Below are 18,980 nucleotides of genomic sequence, written 5' to 3'. Positions count from 1 at the left end.
GTCATCGCCTGACCTTTTGTGGGGCGGGTTCAGAGCTCCCTAGCTCCGCCCACTCTGGCCTCTGACTGGGCTCTTCCTCCTCCAAGGCGGAGGGGATCCGCACCGCCTCACTACAGAGGGGCTGTGAGGAGGATGGGGTAGGAAATGGCAGGAAGCCTCTGCCAGAGTCCCGAGATGCAGAAAGTGAGCTCAGAAACTGTCTTAGTTCCAGTTTGGGACTAAACTGTGTGAGAGACTGGGTGTGGCAGTGAGCCCTTGGCAAGCTGGGGAGAAGCCCAGCCGTGCGACGGTTCCTGCTTCCTTCTTTGGAAGGAGTGTCATGTAGCCCTAGGTTGTGAGAGACGCTGCCTTCAGTCTGATCTCCTCTGCCGGGTCTCCATCACTCTCCGACTCATGAGTCCTCTGTCTTACTGGCCACATGCTGAGTTCCTGCGCCTCCTCTGGAACCAGTGGGAGCTGCGGGTGCCAAGCCTCTGTCTGTCCTGTGCCTTTGTGCCGTTAGCCCCACTCTCTGGTGTCTGGTGATGTTTGACCCTGACTGACGCTTGGGGATGCAGTGTGTGTGGAAGCCGGATGCACAGTTAAGCTCTGCCCCGCTCCATGAAGGGAGGGAGCAGACTGTGTTATAGGTGGGGCTGTGATCACCAGTCACATGTTGGGATCTGGGGTTTTAACTGGTGGTTTTATACCCCTGCAGCCAGCTCCTCCTAGGCAGGGTGTGTACAGACCGTGGTGCAGTGTTCAGGCCAGGCTGAGATGGGCCGGAACCATCCCTCCACCTCTCTATGATCTCGTGGCAGGGGTGGGGTGGGGAAGGGTTACAAGAAAATAAAACCCTGATCTGACCTTCCTCCCCACTACCCTTGGTTTGGGTTCATTTTGCCAAATAGAAGCTGAAATGAGGAGATTGTTGCAAAACCAGGACCACGGCCTTCCCCATTTTGCTCTTCTCTGGTGTTAGGATCCCTCCTGCACCACTGTTTGTGAGTGACACCAGTTCACGTGGTAGCTTTGCACAGGATATCGCATTCTCCCCCAACCGTCTTCCCAAGGTACGAGTCACTTGTATTGTCTTCACCTTGGAGATGCTGTCTCCCTGCAGGGAGAATGAGGCCCCAATGGCTTTCAGGCGGCTGGGTTTATAGAGGTTTGAGACCCCACAACAACGCCCTGGGGGACTATTCGCTGCTAGCCTGTGAGCCCAGTTCAGGTGCCCAGGGAGCGGTGGCCCCACCATGCCAGTGGAACAGTTGCTCTGGGGTCACTGACTGCCCCTTTCAGAGCTGCTCTTCGAGGGGCTCTTACGACCAGAGCAGTGGGGCAGAGCGCTTGGATGTGGCCGACCAAAGGCCTTGGCCTGGCCCCTGGGGGCATCCTGGGAGAGGAACATGGTAACAGTGCCGCTGTGCTTCCTGCTTTCCTCGACCGAGCACCTGGCCATGTCCTCCCCATCCCTGGGGGCCGTGCACACGGCTTTTCCCTCTCTGGGATGGTGGGCTGGTCCCTCCTGTGCTGGGTCCCTGCTGGAGTGGGAGAGTGACATGGGGGCCATGCTGGCACGGATGGGGGAGCAGTCCACCTGGGAGAGACTCTGCCCCGCTGCGGGGCTGGGACCATGGGCATGGCCGAGGGGCACAGGACGGGTTTATAGAAAATTCAAAAAACAAAGGGAGACAAGTTCTCTCTGATTGATTTTATTATGTCTGTTCCTAAATGGCCCTAAGGGTTGGTCCCTGCTCGATGCCCCAGAGGAAGGCGAAAAACCTCCAGGGTCTCTGGCCAATCTGCCCTGGAGGAAAATTCCTTCCTGACCCCAAACATGGCGATCGGTTTCACCCTGTGCATGCGAGCCAGGACCACAGTGGGGAAAGGACCCACTGGTCGCTATGGTTACACACCCTGTCCCAGGCCCCTCCAGGATAGTGCCTGTGTCCCAGCACTAACCCGTCTCCAGGGCTTTCTTCTTTGCTTCCATCCCAGCAGCAACTTTTGAACATTGTGTCTTGAATATTGTCCACGCTGCCTGTTTTCTTCATCTGAAAGAAAAACCAAAGCCACTGATGTCACTCAAGTGACAAGTAGATTCAGCACCTCCTAATAAAGATGAATCCCCTGACATCTGCCATCCCCCTCACATCCTCTTAGCTCCTGAGATGTCTGATCAGCTGTAACAAACCCTTTGGCACAACATAAATTACATTCAGCACTACAAAATTGCTATGCTCATTTCTTAGACTTACCAAATGTTGCTTACCGCTCCTCAGAGCCAATCCTGTTGCTTTATTGAATGAAGGGTCTTTCATATTTTGAGATCCAATCGTCCTTTAAGGTGTTGGATCTGTTCAGCTCCGTCCCTGTTCCTTTCTACTCAAATCCTGAGCATCTGTAACTCTCCTCCTGAAAAGACAAATCCATTTGGCAATAAGAGACTCCTAAATGCTCACCTCCTTGTCAGTGGTAGTCTGCTGCATCGTGGGTTTGAAACTTGAAGGTGATAAGTGACTATCTTCCCATTCTAGTCAAGGAAGGCAACTTTTTGCAGGTCTGGCACTATGCGTTAGTTTGTTCTTCAGTAATATGACTGCTTATAATCCGCAGTCCCCAGGAGATCAGATCAGCTGCATTTCTTTAACCTGAAGGGAATCCAGATCCATCAATTTCTCAATTATGAGGTGAGTTCCTTACCTCTTGGTAGCAGTGATGAATTTTGCTTGTTTCCTTTCTGTAGATATCCCAGATCTTCTAGCAACTTCCTGAAGTTTTCACACCCTCAACGTTCAAATCGGCTGCATTTCTCTCATCTGAAAGTGTGAGAATCTATTCATTGCCATTTGAATGTTAACAGGGGGAAAAAAGTGCATTTCTTTACCAACTGACGTGCCTGGTTCAGCTAGTTGGATTTGCATTAATTCCTTCTAGAACAAAACAGCCCTCTGGTCTCCTTCCATCTGGAGATGCAACGTGACCTATTTATTTGGTCTGCAAGTGTCGCTTTAGCCTCAGATTCATTTGTCAACCAGGGAAACGTAAATGCTTACCTCCATGTCTGATGGTCTGCTGACTTGATTCAGATTTGTCCTGAGTCTGCTTTTGACACTCTCCCCATGACAAGTAAGGTCATCCACAGTTTTTCTCCCTGAAAGCAAAATCCACACCACTTCATGTACACATGGATGTTTGGAGACTGGTATTTCTCAACTCCTTGCCCGGGACAGCCACGCCACTTAGCCTCACTTCTCCCTGGTAGGAATGGCCACCTGGTCTGTTCATATCTCAGAGCAAAACCTGCAATCATTGTTTGACAGATTTATTTATTATTACTCGTTAGCAGCTATGAAGAGTCATCAATGGAGAAGGTTCCTTAGCATCCAGATCATTAGGCTTCTAGAGACCTTTCAGTGCTCACCTACTTGTCAGTCATGTTGCACCGCAAGGCTTTGATTCTTAGCGGTACAGCCAGCTACACTGGGTAAAACCTGAAGCATATAAATGGCTGCTTGCCTTTTTCTGAACTAGAAGTAAAAGGAAAAGATGCTTTTCTTTCCTCTGGCCAGGTATCCTTACCTGTCTTTTTTCCTTAAATGCAGCAGCCTCTTATCAAACTCACTTGAATGGTAAGACCTTCAATTCACCTGAAAATAGAAACAGAGCCTTTAATTCCTGCCCACGTGCTGTGAGGAGCTGCGTTCCTTACCTCTTGATAGAAATGATCAGTTCCACTTAGTTCTTGACATCTGAAAAAGAAGCAACAATGATCAATTAGGCACAAATAGAATCAGCTGGACAACTCCTCTCTGCAAATGGAAGAGCAGGCTCGATGCTCATCTTCACACTCTGGTTAGTTGCACTTGTTCTTTGAAATAACTTCCCTGTTCCATCCTTGTAGGAACAACCAATGGCCTTCTCTGGGAAGGAAAAAGGAACAAAGATCATCATCTTTGGTTAGAATTACCAACTACTTTCCTTTCATCTGAACAGGTAGCTCCCATTTTTAGTGCTTTATTCAGTACAGCAACTTCTCCTGCTCTTTAGAGAGATGAAAATTTCCTCAGTTACCTTCCTTCCACCTGAAAGTATGACCAGAACCAATGACTATTATGGGAATGGTGTATAATATTTCTTACCTCCTTAAAAGGATGGATCGCTAATTCCTTCCTGTAAACTACAGCCATGTGTCATCCTTGCATCTCGGGGGGGTCTTTGTGGACGCCGGCCGCTATGCGGTGCTACCCCGGCCCGAAGGGCGTCTTTGTGGACGCCGGCCCCTTGGCGGCGCTACCCAGGCCCGAAGGGGGTCTCTGTGGACACCGGCCCCTTGGCGGCGCTACCCCGGCCCGAAGGGGGTGTCGGTGGACGCCGGCCCCTAGGCGGCGCTACCCCGGCCCGAAGGGGGTGTCAGTGGACGCCGGCCCCTATCCGGCGCTACCCCGGCCCGAAGGGGGTGTCGGTGGACGCAGGCCCCTATCCGGCGCTACCCCGGCCCGAAGGGGGTGTCGGTGGACGCCGTCCCCTAGGCAGTGCTACCCCGGCCCGAAGGGGGTCTTTGTGGACGCCGACCGCTTGGCGGCGCTACCCCGGCACGAAGGGGGTCTCTGTGGACACCGGCCCCTAGGCGGCGCTACCCCGGCCCGAAGGGGGTGTCGGTGGACGCCGGCCCCTAGGCGGCGCTACCCCGGCCCGAAGGGGGTGTCGGTGGATGCCGGCACCTATCCGGCGCTACCCCGGCCCGAAGGGGGTGTCGGTGGACGCCGGCCCCTAGGCAGCGCTAACCCGGCCCGAAGGGGGTCTTTGTGGACGCCGGCCGCTATGCAGCGCTACCCCGGCCCGAAGGGGGTCTTTGTGAGTGCCGGCCCCTATCCAGCGCTAACCCGGCCCGAAGGGGGTGTCGGTGGATGCCGGCCCCTAGGCGGCGCTACCCCGGCCCGAAGGGGGTGTCGGTGGACGCTGGCCCCTATCCGGTGCTACCCCGGCCCGAAGGGGGTGTCGGTGGATGCCGGCCCCTAGGCGGCGCGACCCCGGCCCAAAGGGGGTCTTTGTGGACGCCGGCCGCTATGCGGCACTGCCCCGGCCTGAAGGGGGTCTTTGTGGACGCCGGCCCCTTGACGGCACTACCTTGGCCCGAAGGGGGTCTTTGTGGACGCCGGCCCCTAGGCGGCGCTGCCCCGGCCCGAAGGGGGTGTCTGTGGACGCCGGCCTAGGCGGCGCTGCCGCCCGGCGAAGGTGTCTGTGGGCGCCCCTAGGCAGCGCTGCCCCGGCCCGAAGGGGGTGTCGGTGGACGCCGGCCCCTATCCGGCGCTACCCCGGCCCGAAGGGGGTGTCGGTGGACGCCGGCCCCTTGGCGGCGCTACCCCGGCCCGAAGGGGGTCTTTGTGGACGCCGGCCCCTAGGCGGCGCTACCCCGGCCCGAAGGGGGTCTTTGTGGACGCCGGCCCCTTGGCGGCGCTGCCCCGGCCCGAAGGGGGTCTTTGTGGACGCCGGCCCCTAGGCGGCGCTGCCCCGGCCCGAAGGGGGTCTTTGTGGACGCCGGCCCCTAGGCGGCGCTACCCCGGCCCGAAGGGGGTGTCTGTGGACGCCGGCACCTAGGCAGCGCTACCCCGGCCCGAAGCGGGTGTCTGTGGACGGCGGCCCCTAGGCGGCGCTACCCCGGTCCGAAGGGGGTCTCTGTGGTCGCCGGCCCCTTGGCGGCGCTGCCTCGGCCCAAAGGTGGTATTTGTGGACGCCGGCCCCTAGGCTGCGCTGCCCCGGCCCGAAGGGGGTCCTTGTGGACGCCGGCCCCTAGGCTGCGCTACCCCGGCCCGAAGGGGGTGTCTGTGGACGCCGGCACCTAGGCAGCGCTGCCCCGGCCCGAAGGGGGTCTTTGTGGACGCCGGCCGCTAGGCGGCGCTGCCCCGGCCCGAAGGGAGTCTTTGTGGACGCCGGCCCCTAGGTGGCGCTGCCCTGGCCCAAAGGGGGTGGCTGTGGACGCCGGCCCCTATGCGGCGCTGCCCCGGCCCGAAGGGGGTGTCGGTGGACGCCGGCCCCTATCCGGCGCTACCCCGGCCCGAAGGGGGTGTCGGTGGACGCCGGCCCCTAGGCGGCGCTACCCCGGCCCGAAGGGGGTGTCGGTGGACGCCGGCCCCTATCCGGCGCTACCCCGGCCCGAAGGGGGTGTCGGTGGACGCCGGCCACTAGGCGGCGCTACCCCGGCCCGAAGGGGGTCTTTGTGGACGCCGGCCGCTAGGCGGCGCTACCCCGGACCGAAGGGGGTGTCTGTGGACGCCTGCCCCTAGGCGGCGCTAAGGCGGCCCGAAGCGTGTCTGTGGGACGCCGCCCCCTAGGCGGCGCTCCCCCGGCCCAAAGGGGGTCTTTATGGATGCCGGCCCCTTGGCGGCGCTACCCAGGCCCGAAGGGGGTCTTTGTGGACGCCGGCCCCTAGGCGGCGCTGCCCCGGCCCGAAGGGGGTGTCTGTGGACGCCGGCCCCTATCCGGCGCTACCCCGGCCCGAAGGGGGTGTCGGTGGACGCCGGCCCCTATCCGGCGCTACCCCGGCCCGAAGGGGGTGTTGGTGGACGCCGGCCCCTAGGCGGCGCTACCCCGGCCCGAAGGGGGTGTCGGTGGACGCCGGCCCCTAGGCGGCGCTACCCCGGCCCGAAGGGGGTGTGTGTGGACGCCGGCCGCTAGGCGGCGCTACCCCGGACCGAAGGGGGTCTTTGTGGACGCCGGCCCCTTGGCCGCGCTACCCCGGACTGAAGGGGGTGTCTGTGGACGCCGGCCCCTAGGCGGCGCTACCCCGGCCCGAAGGGGGTGTCTGTGGACGCCGGCCCCTATGCGGCGCTACCCCGGCCCGAAGGGGGTCTTTGTGGACGCCGGCCCCTATCCGGCGCTACCCCGGCCCGAAGGGGGTGTCGGTGGATGCCGGCCCCTAGGCGGCGCTACGCCGGCCCAAAGGGGGTCTTTGTGGACGCCGGCCCCTAGGCGGCGCTACCCCGGCACGAAGGGGGTCTCTGTGGACGCCGGCCGCTATGCGGCGCTACCCCGGCCCGAAGGGGGTCTTTGTGAATGCCGGCCCCTATCCAGCGCTATCCCGGCCCGAAGGGGGTGTCGGTGGATGCCGGCCCCTAGGCGGCGCTAACCCGGCCCGAAGGGGGTCTTTGTGGACGCCGGCCGCTATGCGGCGCTACCCCGGCCAGAAGGGGGTGTCTGTGGACCCCGGCCCCTATCCAGCGCTACCCCGGCCCGAAGGGGGTGTCGGTGGATGCTGGCCCCTATCCGGCGCTACCCCGGCCCGAAGGGGGTGTCGGTGGATGCCGGCCCCTAGGCGGCGCTACCCCGGCACGAAGGGGGTCTTTGTGGACGCTGGCCCCTATCCGGCGCTACCCCGGCCCGAAGGGGGTGTCGGTGGACGCCGGCCCCTAGGCGGCGCTACCCCGGCCCAAAGGGGGTCTTTGTGGACGCCGGCCCCTAGGCGGCGCTACCCCGGCACGAAGGGGGTCTTTGTGGACGCCGGCCGCTATGCGGCGCTGCCCCGGCCTGAAGGGGGTCTTTGTGGACGCCGGACCCTTGGCGGCACTAGCCCGGCCCGAAGGGGTTCTTTGTAGATGCCGGCCCCTAGGCGGCGCTGCCCCGGCCCGAAGGGGGTGTCTGTGGACGCCGGCCCCTAGGCAGCGCTGCCGCGGCCCGAAGGGGGTGTCTGTGGACGCCGGCCCCTAGGCAGCGCTGCCCCGGCCCGAAGGGGGTGTCGGTGGACGCCGGCCCCTATCCGGCGCTACCCCGGCCCGAAGGGGGTGTCGGTGGACACCGGCCCCTTGGCGGCGCTACCACTGCCCGAAGGGGGTCTTTGTGGACGCCGGCCCGTACGCGGCGCTGCCCCGGCCCGAAAGGGGGTCTCTGTGGACGCCGGCCCCTTGGCGGCTCTGCCCCGGCCCAAAGGGGGTGTTTGTGGACGCCGGCCCCTAGGCGGCGCTGCCCCGGCCCAAAGGGGGTCTTTGTGGACGCCAGCCCCTTGGCGGCGCTGCCCCGGCCCGAAGGGGGTGTCTGTGGATGCCGGCCCCGAGGGGGCGCTGCCCCGGCCCGAAGGGGGTGTCCTTGGACGCCGGCCCCTAGACGGCGCTACCCCGGCCCGAAGGGGGTCCTTGTGGACAGAGGCCCCTAGGCGGCGCTACCCCGGCCCGAAGCGGGTGTCTATGGACTCCGGCCCCTAGGCCGCGCTACCCCGGCCCGAAGGGGGTGTCGGTGGACGCCGGCTCCTATCTGGCGCTACCCCGGCCCGAAGCGGGTGTCTGTGGACTCCGGCCCCTAGGCCGCGCTACCCCGGCCCGAAGGGGGTCTTTGTGGACGCCGGCCCCTAGGCGGCGCTACCCCGGCCCGAAGGGGGTCTTTGTGGACGCCGGCCCCTAGGCGGCGCTGCCCCGGCCCGAAGGGGGTCTTTGTGGACGCCGGCTGCTAGGCGGCGCTACCCTGGACTGAAGGGGGTCTTTCTGGACACCGGTCCCTTGGCGGCGCTACCCCGGCCCGAAGGGCGTGTCTGTGGACGCCGGCCCCTAGGCGGCGCTACCCCGGCCCGAAGGGGGTCTTTGTGTTCGCCGGCCCCTAGGCAGCGCTGCCCCGGCCCGAAGGGGGTCTTTGTGGACGCCGGCCCCTAGGCGGCGCTGCCCCGGCCCGAAGGGGGTGTCTGTGGACGCCGGCCCCTAGGCGGCGCTACCCCGGCCCGAAGGGGGTGTCGGTGGACGCCGGCCCCTAGGCGGCGCTACCCAGGCCCGAAGGGGGTGTCTGTGGACGGCGGCCCCTAGGCGGCGCTACCCCGGCCCGAAGGGGATGACTGTGGACGCCGGCCCCTAGGCGGCGCTACCCTGGCCCGAAGGGGGTGTCGGTGGACGCCGGCCCCTAGGCGGCGCTACCCCGGCCCGAAGGGGGTGTGTGTGGACGCCGGCCCCTAGGCGGCGCTACCCCGGCCCGAAGGGGGTGTCTGTGGACGCCGGCCCCTAGGCGGCGCTACCCCGGCCCGAAGCGGGTGTCTGTGGACGCCGGCCCCTAGGCGGCGCTACCCCGGCCCGAAGGGGGTCTTTGTGGATGCCGGCCCCTAGGCGGCGCTGCCCGGGCCCGAAGGGGGTCTTTGTGGACGCCGGCCCCTAGGCGGCGCTACCCCGGCCCGAAGGGGGTGTCTGTGGACGCCGGCCCCTTGGCGGCGGTACCCTGGCCCGAAGGGGGTCCTTGTGGACGGAGGCCCCTAGGCGGCGCTACCCCGGCCCGAAGGGGGTGTCTGTGGATGCCGGCCCCTAGGCGGCGCTACCCCGGCCCGAAGGGGGTCTTTGTGGACGCCGGCCCCTAGGCGGTGCTACCCGGCCCGAAGGGGTTCCTTGTGGACGGAGGTCCCTGGCGGCGCTACCCGGCCCGGCAGTGTCGGTGGACGCCGCCCTTAGCGGCGCTACCCGGCCCGATGGGGGTCTGTGGGCGCCCGGCCCCTAGGCGGCGCTACCCGCCCGAAGGGGTCTTTCTGGACGGCGGACCCTAGGCCGCGCTACCCCGGCCCGAAGGGGGTGTCTGTGGAAGGCCCCGTGGCGGCGCTTACCCCGCCCGTAGGGGGTGTCTGTGGACGCCGGCCCCTAGGCGGCGCTACCACGGCCCGAAGGGGGTGTCTGTGGACGCCGGCCCCTAGGTGGTGCTGCCGCGGCCCGAAGGGGGTGTCAGAGGACGCCGGCCCCTAGGCGGCGCTACCCCGGCCCGAAGGGGGTGTCGGTGGACGCCTGCCCCTTGGCGGCGCTACCCCGGCCCGAAGGGGGTCTTTGTGGACGCCGGCCCCTTGGCGGCGCTACCCCGGCCCGAAGGGGTCTTTGTGGGCGCCCGGCTAGGCGGCGCTACCCCGGCCCGAAGGGGGTCTTTGTGGACGCCGGCCCCTAGACGGTGCTACCCGGCCCGAAGGGGGTCCTTGTGGACGCCGGCCCCTAGGCGGCGCTGCCCTGGCCCGAAGGGGGTGTCTGTGGACGCCGGCCCCTAGGCGGCGCTACCCCGGCCAGAAGGGGGTCTTTGTGGACGCCGGCTGCTAGGCGGCGCTACCCTGGACTGAAGGGGGTCTTTCTGGACACCGGTCCCTTGGCGGCGCTACCCCGGCCCGAAGGGCGTGTCTGTGGACGCCGGCCCCTAGGCGGCGCTACCCCGGCCCGAAGGGGGTCTTTGTGGACGCCGGCCCCTAGGCGGCGCTGCCCCGGCCCGAAGGGGGTGTCTGTGGACGCCGGCCCCTAGGCGGCGCTACCCCGGCCCGAAGGGGGTGTCGGTGGACGCCGGCCCCTAGGCGGCGCTACCCCGGCCCGAAGGGGGTGTCGGTGGACGCCGGCCCCTAGGCGGCGCTACACCGGCCCGAAGGGGGTGTCTGTGGACGGCGGCCCCTAGGCGGCGCTACCCCGGCCCGAAGGGGGTGACTGTGGACGCCGGCCCCTAGGCGGCGCTACCCCGACCCGAAGGGGGTGTCTGTGGACGCCGGCACCTAGGCGGCGCTACCCCGGCCCGAAGGGGGTGTCTGTGGACGCCGGCCCCTAGGCGGCGCTACCCCGGCCCGAAGGGGGTGTCTGTGGACGCCGGCCCCTAGGCGGCGCTACCCCGGCCCGAAGGGGGTCTTTGTGGACGCCGGCCCCTAGGCGGCGCTGCCCCGGCCCGAAGGGGGTCTTTGTGGACGCCGGCCCCTAGGCGGCGCTACCCCGGCCCGAAGGGGGTGTCGGTGGACGCCGGCCCCTAGGCAGCGCTACCCCGGCCCGAAGGGGGTCTCTGTGGGCGCCGGCCCCTAGGCGGCGCTACCCCGGCCCGAAGGGGGTCTTTCTGGACGGCGGCCCCTAGGCAGCGCTACCCCGGCCCGAAGGGGGTGTCTGTGGACGAAGGCCCCTTGGCGGCGCTGCCCCGGCCCGAAGGGGGTGTCTGTGGACGCCGGCCCCTAGGCGGCGCTGCCCCGGCCCGAAGGGGGTGTCTGTGGACGCCGGCCCCTAGGTGGCGCTGCCGCGGCCCGAAGGGGGTGTCTGTGGACGCCGGCCCCTAGGCGGCGCTACCCCGGCCCGAAGGGGGTGTCGGTGGACGCCGGCCCCTTGGCGGCGCTACCCCGGCCCGAAGGGGGTCTTTGTGGACGCCGGCCCCTTGGCGGCGCTACCCCGGCCCGAAGGGGGTCTTTGTGGACGCCGGCCCCTAGGCGGCGCTACCCCGGCCCGAAGGGGGTCTTTGTGGACGCCGGCCCCTAGACGGTGCTACCCGGCCCGAAGGGGGTCCTTGTGGACGCCGGCCCCTAGGCGGCGCTGCCCTGGCCCGAAGGGGGTGTCTGTGGACGCCGGCCCCTAGGCGGCGCTACCCTGGACTGAAGGGGGTCTTTCTGGACACCGGTCCCTTGGCGGCGCTACCCCGGCCCGAAGGGGGTGTCGGTGGACGCCGGCCCCTAGGCGGCGCTACCCCGGCACGAAGGGGGTCTTTGTGGATGCCGGCCCCTAGGCGGCGCTGCCCCGGCCCGAAGGGGGTCTTTGTGGACGCCGGCCCCTTGGCGGCGCTACCCCGGCCCGAAGGGGGTCTTTGTGGACGCCGGCCCCTAGGCGGCGCTACCCCGGCCCGAAGGGGGTCTCTGTGGGCGCCGGCCCCTAGGCGGCGCTACCCCGGCCCGAAGGGGGTCTTTGTGGACGGCGGCCCCTAGGCAGCGCTACCCCGGCCCGAAGGGGGTGTCTGTGGACGAAGGCGCCTTGGCGGCGCTGCCCCGGCCCGAAGGGGGTGTCTGTGGACGCCGGCCCCTAGGCGGCGCTGCCGCGGCCCGAAGGGGGTGTCTGTGGACGCCGGCCCCTAGGAGGCGCTACCCCGGCCCGAAGGGGGTGTCGGTGGACGCCGGCCCCTTGGCTGCGCTATCCCGGCCCGAAGGGGGTCTTTGTGGACGCCTGCCCCTGGGCGGCGCTACCCTGGCCCGAAGGGGGTGTCTGTGGACGCCAGCCCCTAGGCGGCACTACCCCGGCCCGAAGGGGGTGTCGGTGGACGACGGCCCTTAGGCGGCGCTACCCCGGCCCGAAGGGGGTGTCGGTGGATGCCGGCCCCTATCCGGCGCTACCCCGGCCCGAAGGGGGTGTCGGTGGACGCCGGCCCCTAGGCGGCGCTACCCCGGCCCGAAGGGGGTGTCGGTGGACGCCGGCCCCTAGGCGGCGCTGCCCCGGCCCGAAGGGGGTGTCTGTGGACCCCGGCCCCTAGGCGGCGCTGCCCCGGCCCGAAGGGGGTGTCGGTGGATGCCGGCCCCTAGGCGGCGCTACCCCGGCCCGAAGGGGGTGTCGGTGGACGCCGGCCCCTAGGCGGCGCTGCCCCGGCCCGAAGGGGGTGTCGGTGGACGCCGGCCCCTAGGCGGCGCTGCCCCGGCCCGAAGGGGGTGTCGGTGGACGCAGGCCCCTATCCGGCGCTACCCCGGCCCGAAGGGGGTCTCTGTGGACGCCGGCCCCTAGGCGGCGCTACCCCGGCCCGAAGGGGGTCTTTGTGGACGCCGGCCCCTAAGCGGCCCTACCCCGGCCCGAAGGGGGTCTTTGTGGACGCCGGCCCCTAGGCGGCGCTACCCCGGCCCGAAGGGGGTCTTTGTGGACGCCGGCCCCTAGGCGGCGCTCCGCAGCCCGAAGGGGGTGTCTGTGGACGCCGGCCCCTTGGCGGCGCTACCCCGGCCCGAAGGGGGTCTTTGTGGACGCCGGTCCCTTGGCGGCGTTACCCCGGCCCGAAGGGGGTCTTTGTGGACGCCGGTCCCTTGGCGGCTCTACCCGGCGAAGAGTCTTTGTGGGCGCCCGGCCCCTAGGCGGCGCTGCCCCGGCCCGAAGGGGGTCTTTGTGGACGCCGGCCCCTTGGCGGCGCTACCCCGGCCCGAAGGGGGTGTCTGTGGACGCCGGCCCCTATCCGGCGGTACCCCGGCCCGAAGGGGGTCTTTGTGGACGCCGGCGCCTAGGCGGCGCTACCCCGGCCCGAAGGGGGTGTCTGTGGACGCCGGCCCCTAGGCGGCGCTACCCCGGCCCGAAGGGGGTGTCGGTGGACGCCGGCCCCTTGGCGGCTCTACCCCGGCCCGAAGGGGGTCTTTGTGGACGCCGGACCCTTGGCCGCGCTACCCCGGCCCGAAGGCGGTGTCTGTGGACGCCGGCCCCTATCCGGCGGTACCCCGGCCCGAAGGGGGTCTTTGTGGACGCCGGCCCCTGGGCGGCGCTACCCTGGGCCGAAGGGGGTGTCTGTGGACGCCGGCCCCTAGGCGGCACTACCCCGGCCCGAAGGGGGTGTTGGTGGACGCCGGCCCTTAGGCGGCGCTACCCCGGCCCGATGTTGGTGTCGGTGGATGCCGGCTCCTATCCGGCGCTACCCCAGCCCGAAGGGGGTGTCGGTGGACGCCGGCCCCTTGGCGGCGCTACCCCGGCCCGAAGGGGGTCTTTGTGGACGCCGGTCCCTTGGCGGCGTTACCCCGGCCCGAAGGGGGTCTTTGTGGACGCCGGTCCCTTGGCGGCTCTACCCCGGCCCGAAGGGGGTCTTTGTGGACGCCGGCCCCTAGGCGGCGCTACCCCGGCCCGAAGGGGGTGTCTGTGGACGCCGGCCCCTAGGCGGCGCTACCCCGGCCCGAAGGGGGTCTTTGTGGACGCCGGCCCCTTGGCGGCGCTACCCGCCCGGCGGTGTCTGTGGACGCCGGCCCCTTGGCGGCGCTACCCCGGCCCGAAGGGGGTCTTTGTGGACGCCGGCCCCTTGGCCGCGCTACCCCGGCCCGAAGGGGGTCTTTGTGGACGCCGGCCCCTAGGCGGCGCTACCCCGGCCCGAAGGGGGTCTTTGTGGACGCCGGCCCCTAGGCGGCGCTACCCCGGCCCGAAGGGGGTGTCTGTGGACGCCGGCCCCTAGGCGGCGCTACCCCGGCCCGAAGGGGGTGTCGGTGGACGCCGGCCCCTAGGCGGCGCTACCCCGGCCCGAAGGGGGTGTCGGTGGATGCCGGCCCCTATCCGGCGCTACCCCGGCCCGAAGGGGGTGTCGGTGGACGCCGGCCCCTAGGCGGCGCTACCCCGGCCCGAAGGGGGTCTCTGTGGGCGCCGGCCCCTAGGCGGCGCTACCCCGGCCCGAAGCGGGTCTTTGTGGACGCCGGCCCCTAAGCGGCCCTACCCCGGCCCGAAGGGGGTCTTTGTGGACGCCGGCCCCTTGGCCGCGCTACCCCGGCCGGAAGGGGGTCTTTGTGGACGCCGACCCCTAGGCGGCGCTACCCCGGCCCGAAGGGGGTCTTTGTGGACGCCGGCCCCTGGGCGGCGCTACCCTGGCCCGAAGAGGGTGTCGGTGGACGCCGGCCCCAGGGCGGCGCTACCCCGGCCAGATGGGGGAGTGGGTGGACGCCGGCCCCAGGGCGGCGATACCCCGGCCAGAAGGGGTGTCGGTGGACGCTGGCCCCTATCCGGCGCTACCCCGGCTCGAAGGGGGTCTTTGTGGACGCCGGCCCCTAGGCGGCGCTGCCCCGGCCCGAAGGGGGTGTCTGTGGACGCCGGCCCCTAGGCGGCGCTACCCCGGCCCGAAGGGGGTCTCGGTGGACGCCGGCCCCTAGGCGGCGCTGCCCCGGCCCGAAGGGGGTGTCGGTGGACGCCGGCCCCTAGGCGGCGCTACCCCGGCCCGAAGGGGGTGTCGGTGGACGCAGGCCCCTATCCGGCGCTACCCCGGCCCGAAGGGGGTGTCTGTGGACGCCGGCCCCTAGGCAGCGCTGCCCCGGACCGAAGGGGGTGTCGGTGGATGCCGGCCCCTATCCGGCGGTACCCCGGCCCGAAGGGGGTCTTTGTGGACGCCGGCGCCTAGGCGGCGCTGCCCCGGCCCGAAGGGGGTGTCGGTGGATGCCGGCCCCTTGGCGGCGCTACCCCGGCCCGAAGGGGGTGTCGGTGGACGCCGGCCCCTTGGCGGCGCTACCCCGGCCCGAAGGGGGTGTCGGTGGACGCCGGCCCCTATCCGGCGCTACCCCGGCCCGAAGGGGGTGTCGGTGGACGCCGGCCCCTAGGCGGCGCTACCCCGGCCCGAAGGGGGTCTTTGTGGACGCCGGCCCCTAGGCGGCGCTACCCCGGCCCGAAGGGGGTCTTTGTGGACGCCGGCCGTTATGCGGCGCTACCCCGGCCCGAAGGGGGTCTTTGTGGACGCCGGCCCCTTGGCGGCGCTACCCCGGCCCGAAGGGGGTCTTTCTGGACGCCGGCCCCTAGGCGGCGCTGCCGCGGCCGGCGTGCCGGTGGATGCCGCCCCTTGGCGGCGCTACCCGGCTCGAAGGGTGTCGGTGGACGAGGCCCTTGGCGGCGCTTCCCCGGCCCGAAGGGGGTGTCGGTGGATGCCGGCCCCTATCCGGCGGTAACCGGCCCGGCGTGTCGGTGGACGCCGGCCCCTAGGCGGCGCTACCCCGGCCCGAAGGGGGTCTTTGTGGACGCCGGCCCCTAGGCGGCGCTACCCCGGCCCGAAGGGGGTCTTTGTGGACGCCGGCCGTTATGCGGCGCTACCCCGACCCGAAGGGGGTCTTTGTGGACGCCGGCCCCTTGGCGGCGCTACCCCGGCCCGAAGGGGGTCTTTCTGGACGCCGGCCCCTAGGCGGCGCTGCCGCGGCCCGAAGGGGGTGTCTGTGGACGCCGGCCCCTAGGCAGCGCTGCCCCGGCCCGAAGGGGGTGTCGGTGGATGCCGGCCCCTATCCGGCGCTACGCCGGCCCGAAGGGTGTGTCGGTGGACGCCGGTCTCTTGGCGGCTCTACTCCGGCCCGAAGGGGGTCTTTGTGGACGCCGGTCCCTTGGCGGCTCTACCCCGGCCCGAAGGGGGTCTTTGTGGACGCCGGCCCCTAGGCGGCGCTACCCCGGCCCGAAGGGGGTGTCTGTGGACGCCGGACCCTAGGCGGCGCTACCCCGGCCCGAAGGGGGTGTCTGTGGACGCCGGCCCCTAGGCGGCGCTACCCCGGCCCGAAGGGGGTGTCGGTGGACGCCGGCCCCTATCCGGCGCTACCCCGGCCCGAAGGGGGTGTCGGTGGACGCCAGACCCTATCCGGCGCTACCCCGGCCCGAAGGGGGTGTCGGTGGACGCCGGCCCCTAGGCGGCGCTACCCCGGCCCGAAGGGGGTCTTTGTGGACGCCGGCCCCTAGGCGGCGCTACCCCGGCCCGAAGGGGGTCTTTGTGGACGCCGGCCCCTAGGCGGCGCTAAGCTGGCCCGAAGGGGGTGTCGGTGGACGCCTGCCCCAGGGCAGCGATACCCCGGCCAGATGGGGGAGTTTGTGGATGCCGGCCCCTATCCGGCGCTACGCCGGCCCGAAGGGTGTGTCGGTGGACGCCGGTCTCTTGGCGGCTCTACTCCGGCCCGAAGGGGGTCTTTGTGGACGCCGGTCCCTTGGCGGCGCTACCCCGGCCCGAAGGGGGTGTCGGTGGACGCAGGCCCCTATCCGGCGCTACCCCGGCCCGAAGGGGGTGTCTGTGGACGCCGGCCCCTAGGCGGCGCTACCCCGGCCCGAAGGGGGTGTCTGTGGACGCCGGCCCCTAGGCGGCGCTACCCCGGCCCGAAGGGGGTGTCGGTGGACGCCGGCCCCTATCCGGCGCTACCCCGGCCCGAAGGGGGTGTCGGTGGACGCAGGCCCCTATCCGGCGCTACCCCGGCCCGAAGGGGGTGTCGGTGGACGCCGGCCCCTAGGCGGCGCTACCCCGGCCCGAAGGGGGTCTTTGTGGACGCCGGCCCCTAGGCGGCGCTACCCCGGCCCGAAGGGGGTCTTTGTGGACGCCGGCCCCTAGGCGGCGCTACCCCGGCCCGAAGGGGGTCTTTGTGGACGCCGGCCCCTAGGTGGCGGTACCCCGGCCCGAAGGGGGTCTTTGTGGACGCCGGCCCCTGGGCGGCGCTACCCTGGCCCGAAGGGGGTGTCGGTGGACGCCTGCCCCAGGGCAGCGATACCCCGGCCAGATGGGGGTGTTTGTGGACGCCGGCCCCTAGGCGGCGCTACCCCGGCCAGAATGGGTGTCGGTGGACGCCGGCCCCTATCCGGCGCTACCCCGGCTCGAAGGGGGCTTTGTGGAAGCCGGCCCCTAGGCGGGGCTGCCCCGGCCCGAAGGGGGTGTCTGTGGACGCCGGCCCCTAGGCGGCGCTACCCCGGCCCGAAGGGGGTGTCGGTGGACGCCGGCCCCTAGGCGGCGCTGCCCCGGCCCGAAGGGGGTGTCGGTGGATGCCGGCCCCTTGGCGGCGCTTCCCCGGCCCGAAGGGGGTGTCGGTGGACGCCGGCCCCTTGGCGGCGCTACCCGCCCGGCGGTGTCGGTGGACGCAGTCCCCTATCCGGCGCTACCCGGCGAAGTGTCTGTGGACGCCGCCCCTAGGCAGCGCTGCCCGGACCGGCGTGTCGGTGGATGCCGGCCCCTATCCGGCGGTACCCCGGCCCGAAGGGGGTCTTTGTGGACGCCGGCGCCTAGGCGGCGCTACCCCGGCCCGAAGGGGGTGTCTGTGGACACCGGCCCCTAGGCGGCGCTGCCCCGGCCCGAAGGGGGTGTCTGTGGACGCCGGCCCCTAGGCGGCGCTACCCCGGCACGAAGGGGGAATCGGTGGACGCCGGCCCCTTGGCGGCGCTACCCGCCCGGCGGGGTCTTTGTGACGCCGTACCTTGGCGGCGTTACTCGCCCGGCGGGGTCGTTGTGGACGCCGGTCCCTTCGCGGCTCTACCCAGGCCCGAAGGGGGTCTTTGTGGACGCCGGCCCCTTTGCGGCGCTACCGCCCGAAGGGTGTCTGGACGCCCGGCCCCAGGCGGCGCTACCCGGCCGAAGGGTGTCTGTGGACGCCGGCCCTTGGCGGCGCTGCCCGGCGGCGGGGTCTTTGTGGACGCCGCCCCTGTCCGGGCGGTACTCGCCCGGCGTGTCGGTGGGCGCCGGCCTATGCGGCGCTACCCGGCCCGAAGGGTGCCGGTGGACGCTGGCCCCTTGGCGGCGCTACCCCGGTCCGAAGGGGGTGTCGGTGGACGCCAGCCCCTATCCGGCGATACCCCAGCCCGAAGGGGGTATCGGTGGACGCCGGCCTCTAGGCGGCGCTACCCCGGCCCGAAGGGGGTCTTTGTGGACGCCGTCCCCTAGGCGGCGCTACCCCGGCCCGAAGGGGGTCTTTGTGGACGCCGGCCCCTAGGCGGCGCTGCCGCGGCCCGAAGGGGGTGTCTGTGGACGCCGGCCCCTAGGCAGCGCTGCCCCGGCCCGAAGGGGGTGTCGGTGGATGCCGGCTCCTATCCGGCGCTAACCCGGCCCGAAGGGGGTGTCGGTGGACGCCCGCCCCTAGGCGGCGCTACCCCGGCCCGAAGGGGGTCTTTGTGGATGCCGGTCCCTTGGCCGCGCTACCCGCCCGAAGAAGTCTTTGTGGACGCCGGCCCCTAGGCGGCGGTACCCCGGCCCGAAGGGGGTCTTTGTGGACGCCGGCGCCTAGGCGGCGCTACCCCGGCCCGAAGGGGGTGTCTGTGGACGCCGGCCCCTAGGCGGCGCTACCCCGGCCCGAAGGGGGTGTCTGTGGACGCCGGCCCCTAGGCGGCGCTACCCCGGCCCGAAGGGGGTGTCGGTGGAAGCCGGCCCCTATCCGGCGCTACCCCGGCCCGAAGGGGGTATCGGTGGACGCCGGCCTCTAGGCGGCGCTGCCCGGCCCGGCGTCTTTGTGGACGCCGCCGTCCCTAGGCGGCGCTACCCCGGCCCGAAGGGGGTCTTTGTGGACGCCGGCCCCTAGGCGGCGCTGCCGCGGCCCGAAGGGGGTGTCTGTGGACGCCGGCCCCTAGGCAGCGCTGCCCCGGCCCGAAGGGGGTGTCGGTGGATGCCGGCCCCTATCCGGCGCTACCCCGGCCCGAAGGGGGTGTCGGTGGACGCCGGCCCCTTGGCGGCGCTACCCCGGCCCGAAGGGGTTGTTTGTGGATGCCGGCCCCTTGGCCGCGCTACCGCCCGGCGGGTCTTTGTGGACGCCGGCCCCTAGGCGGCGCTTCCCCTGCCCGAAGGGGGTCCTTGTGGACGCCGGCCCCTAGGCGGCGCTACCCCGGCCCGAAGGGGGTCTTTGTGGA

General features: G+C 69.9%; 1 long non-coding RNA gene across 1 annotated transcript; it reads right to left on the bottom strand.

Annotated features, from left to right (window-relative positions):
- Positions 1-1,685: 1,685 nt before the first annotated feature.
- On the bottom strand, positions 1,686-2,925 carry LOC120393236. The gene is made up of 3 exons (XR_005591956.1): positions 2,686-2,925; positions 2,241-2,397; positions 1,686-2,036 (listed from the first exon to the last, which is right to left on the bottom strand). It is a non-coding gene; the product is annotated as an uncharacterized LOC120393236 (long non-coding RNA).
- Between the last annotated feature and the right edge of the window lie 16,055 nt (positions 2,926-18,980).

Source organism: Mauremys reevesii, unplaced genomic scaffold (genome assembly GCF_016161935.1).
Source record: "Mauremys reevesii isolate NIE-2019 unplaced genomic scaffold, ASM1616193v1 Contig17, whole genome shotgun sequence".
Classification (NCBI taxonomy): Eukaryota; Metazoa; Chordata; order Testudines; family Geoemydidae; genus Mauremys; species Mauremys reevesii.
This window is presented reverse-complemented; position numbering and strand designations above follow the sequence as displayed.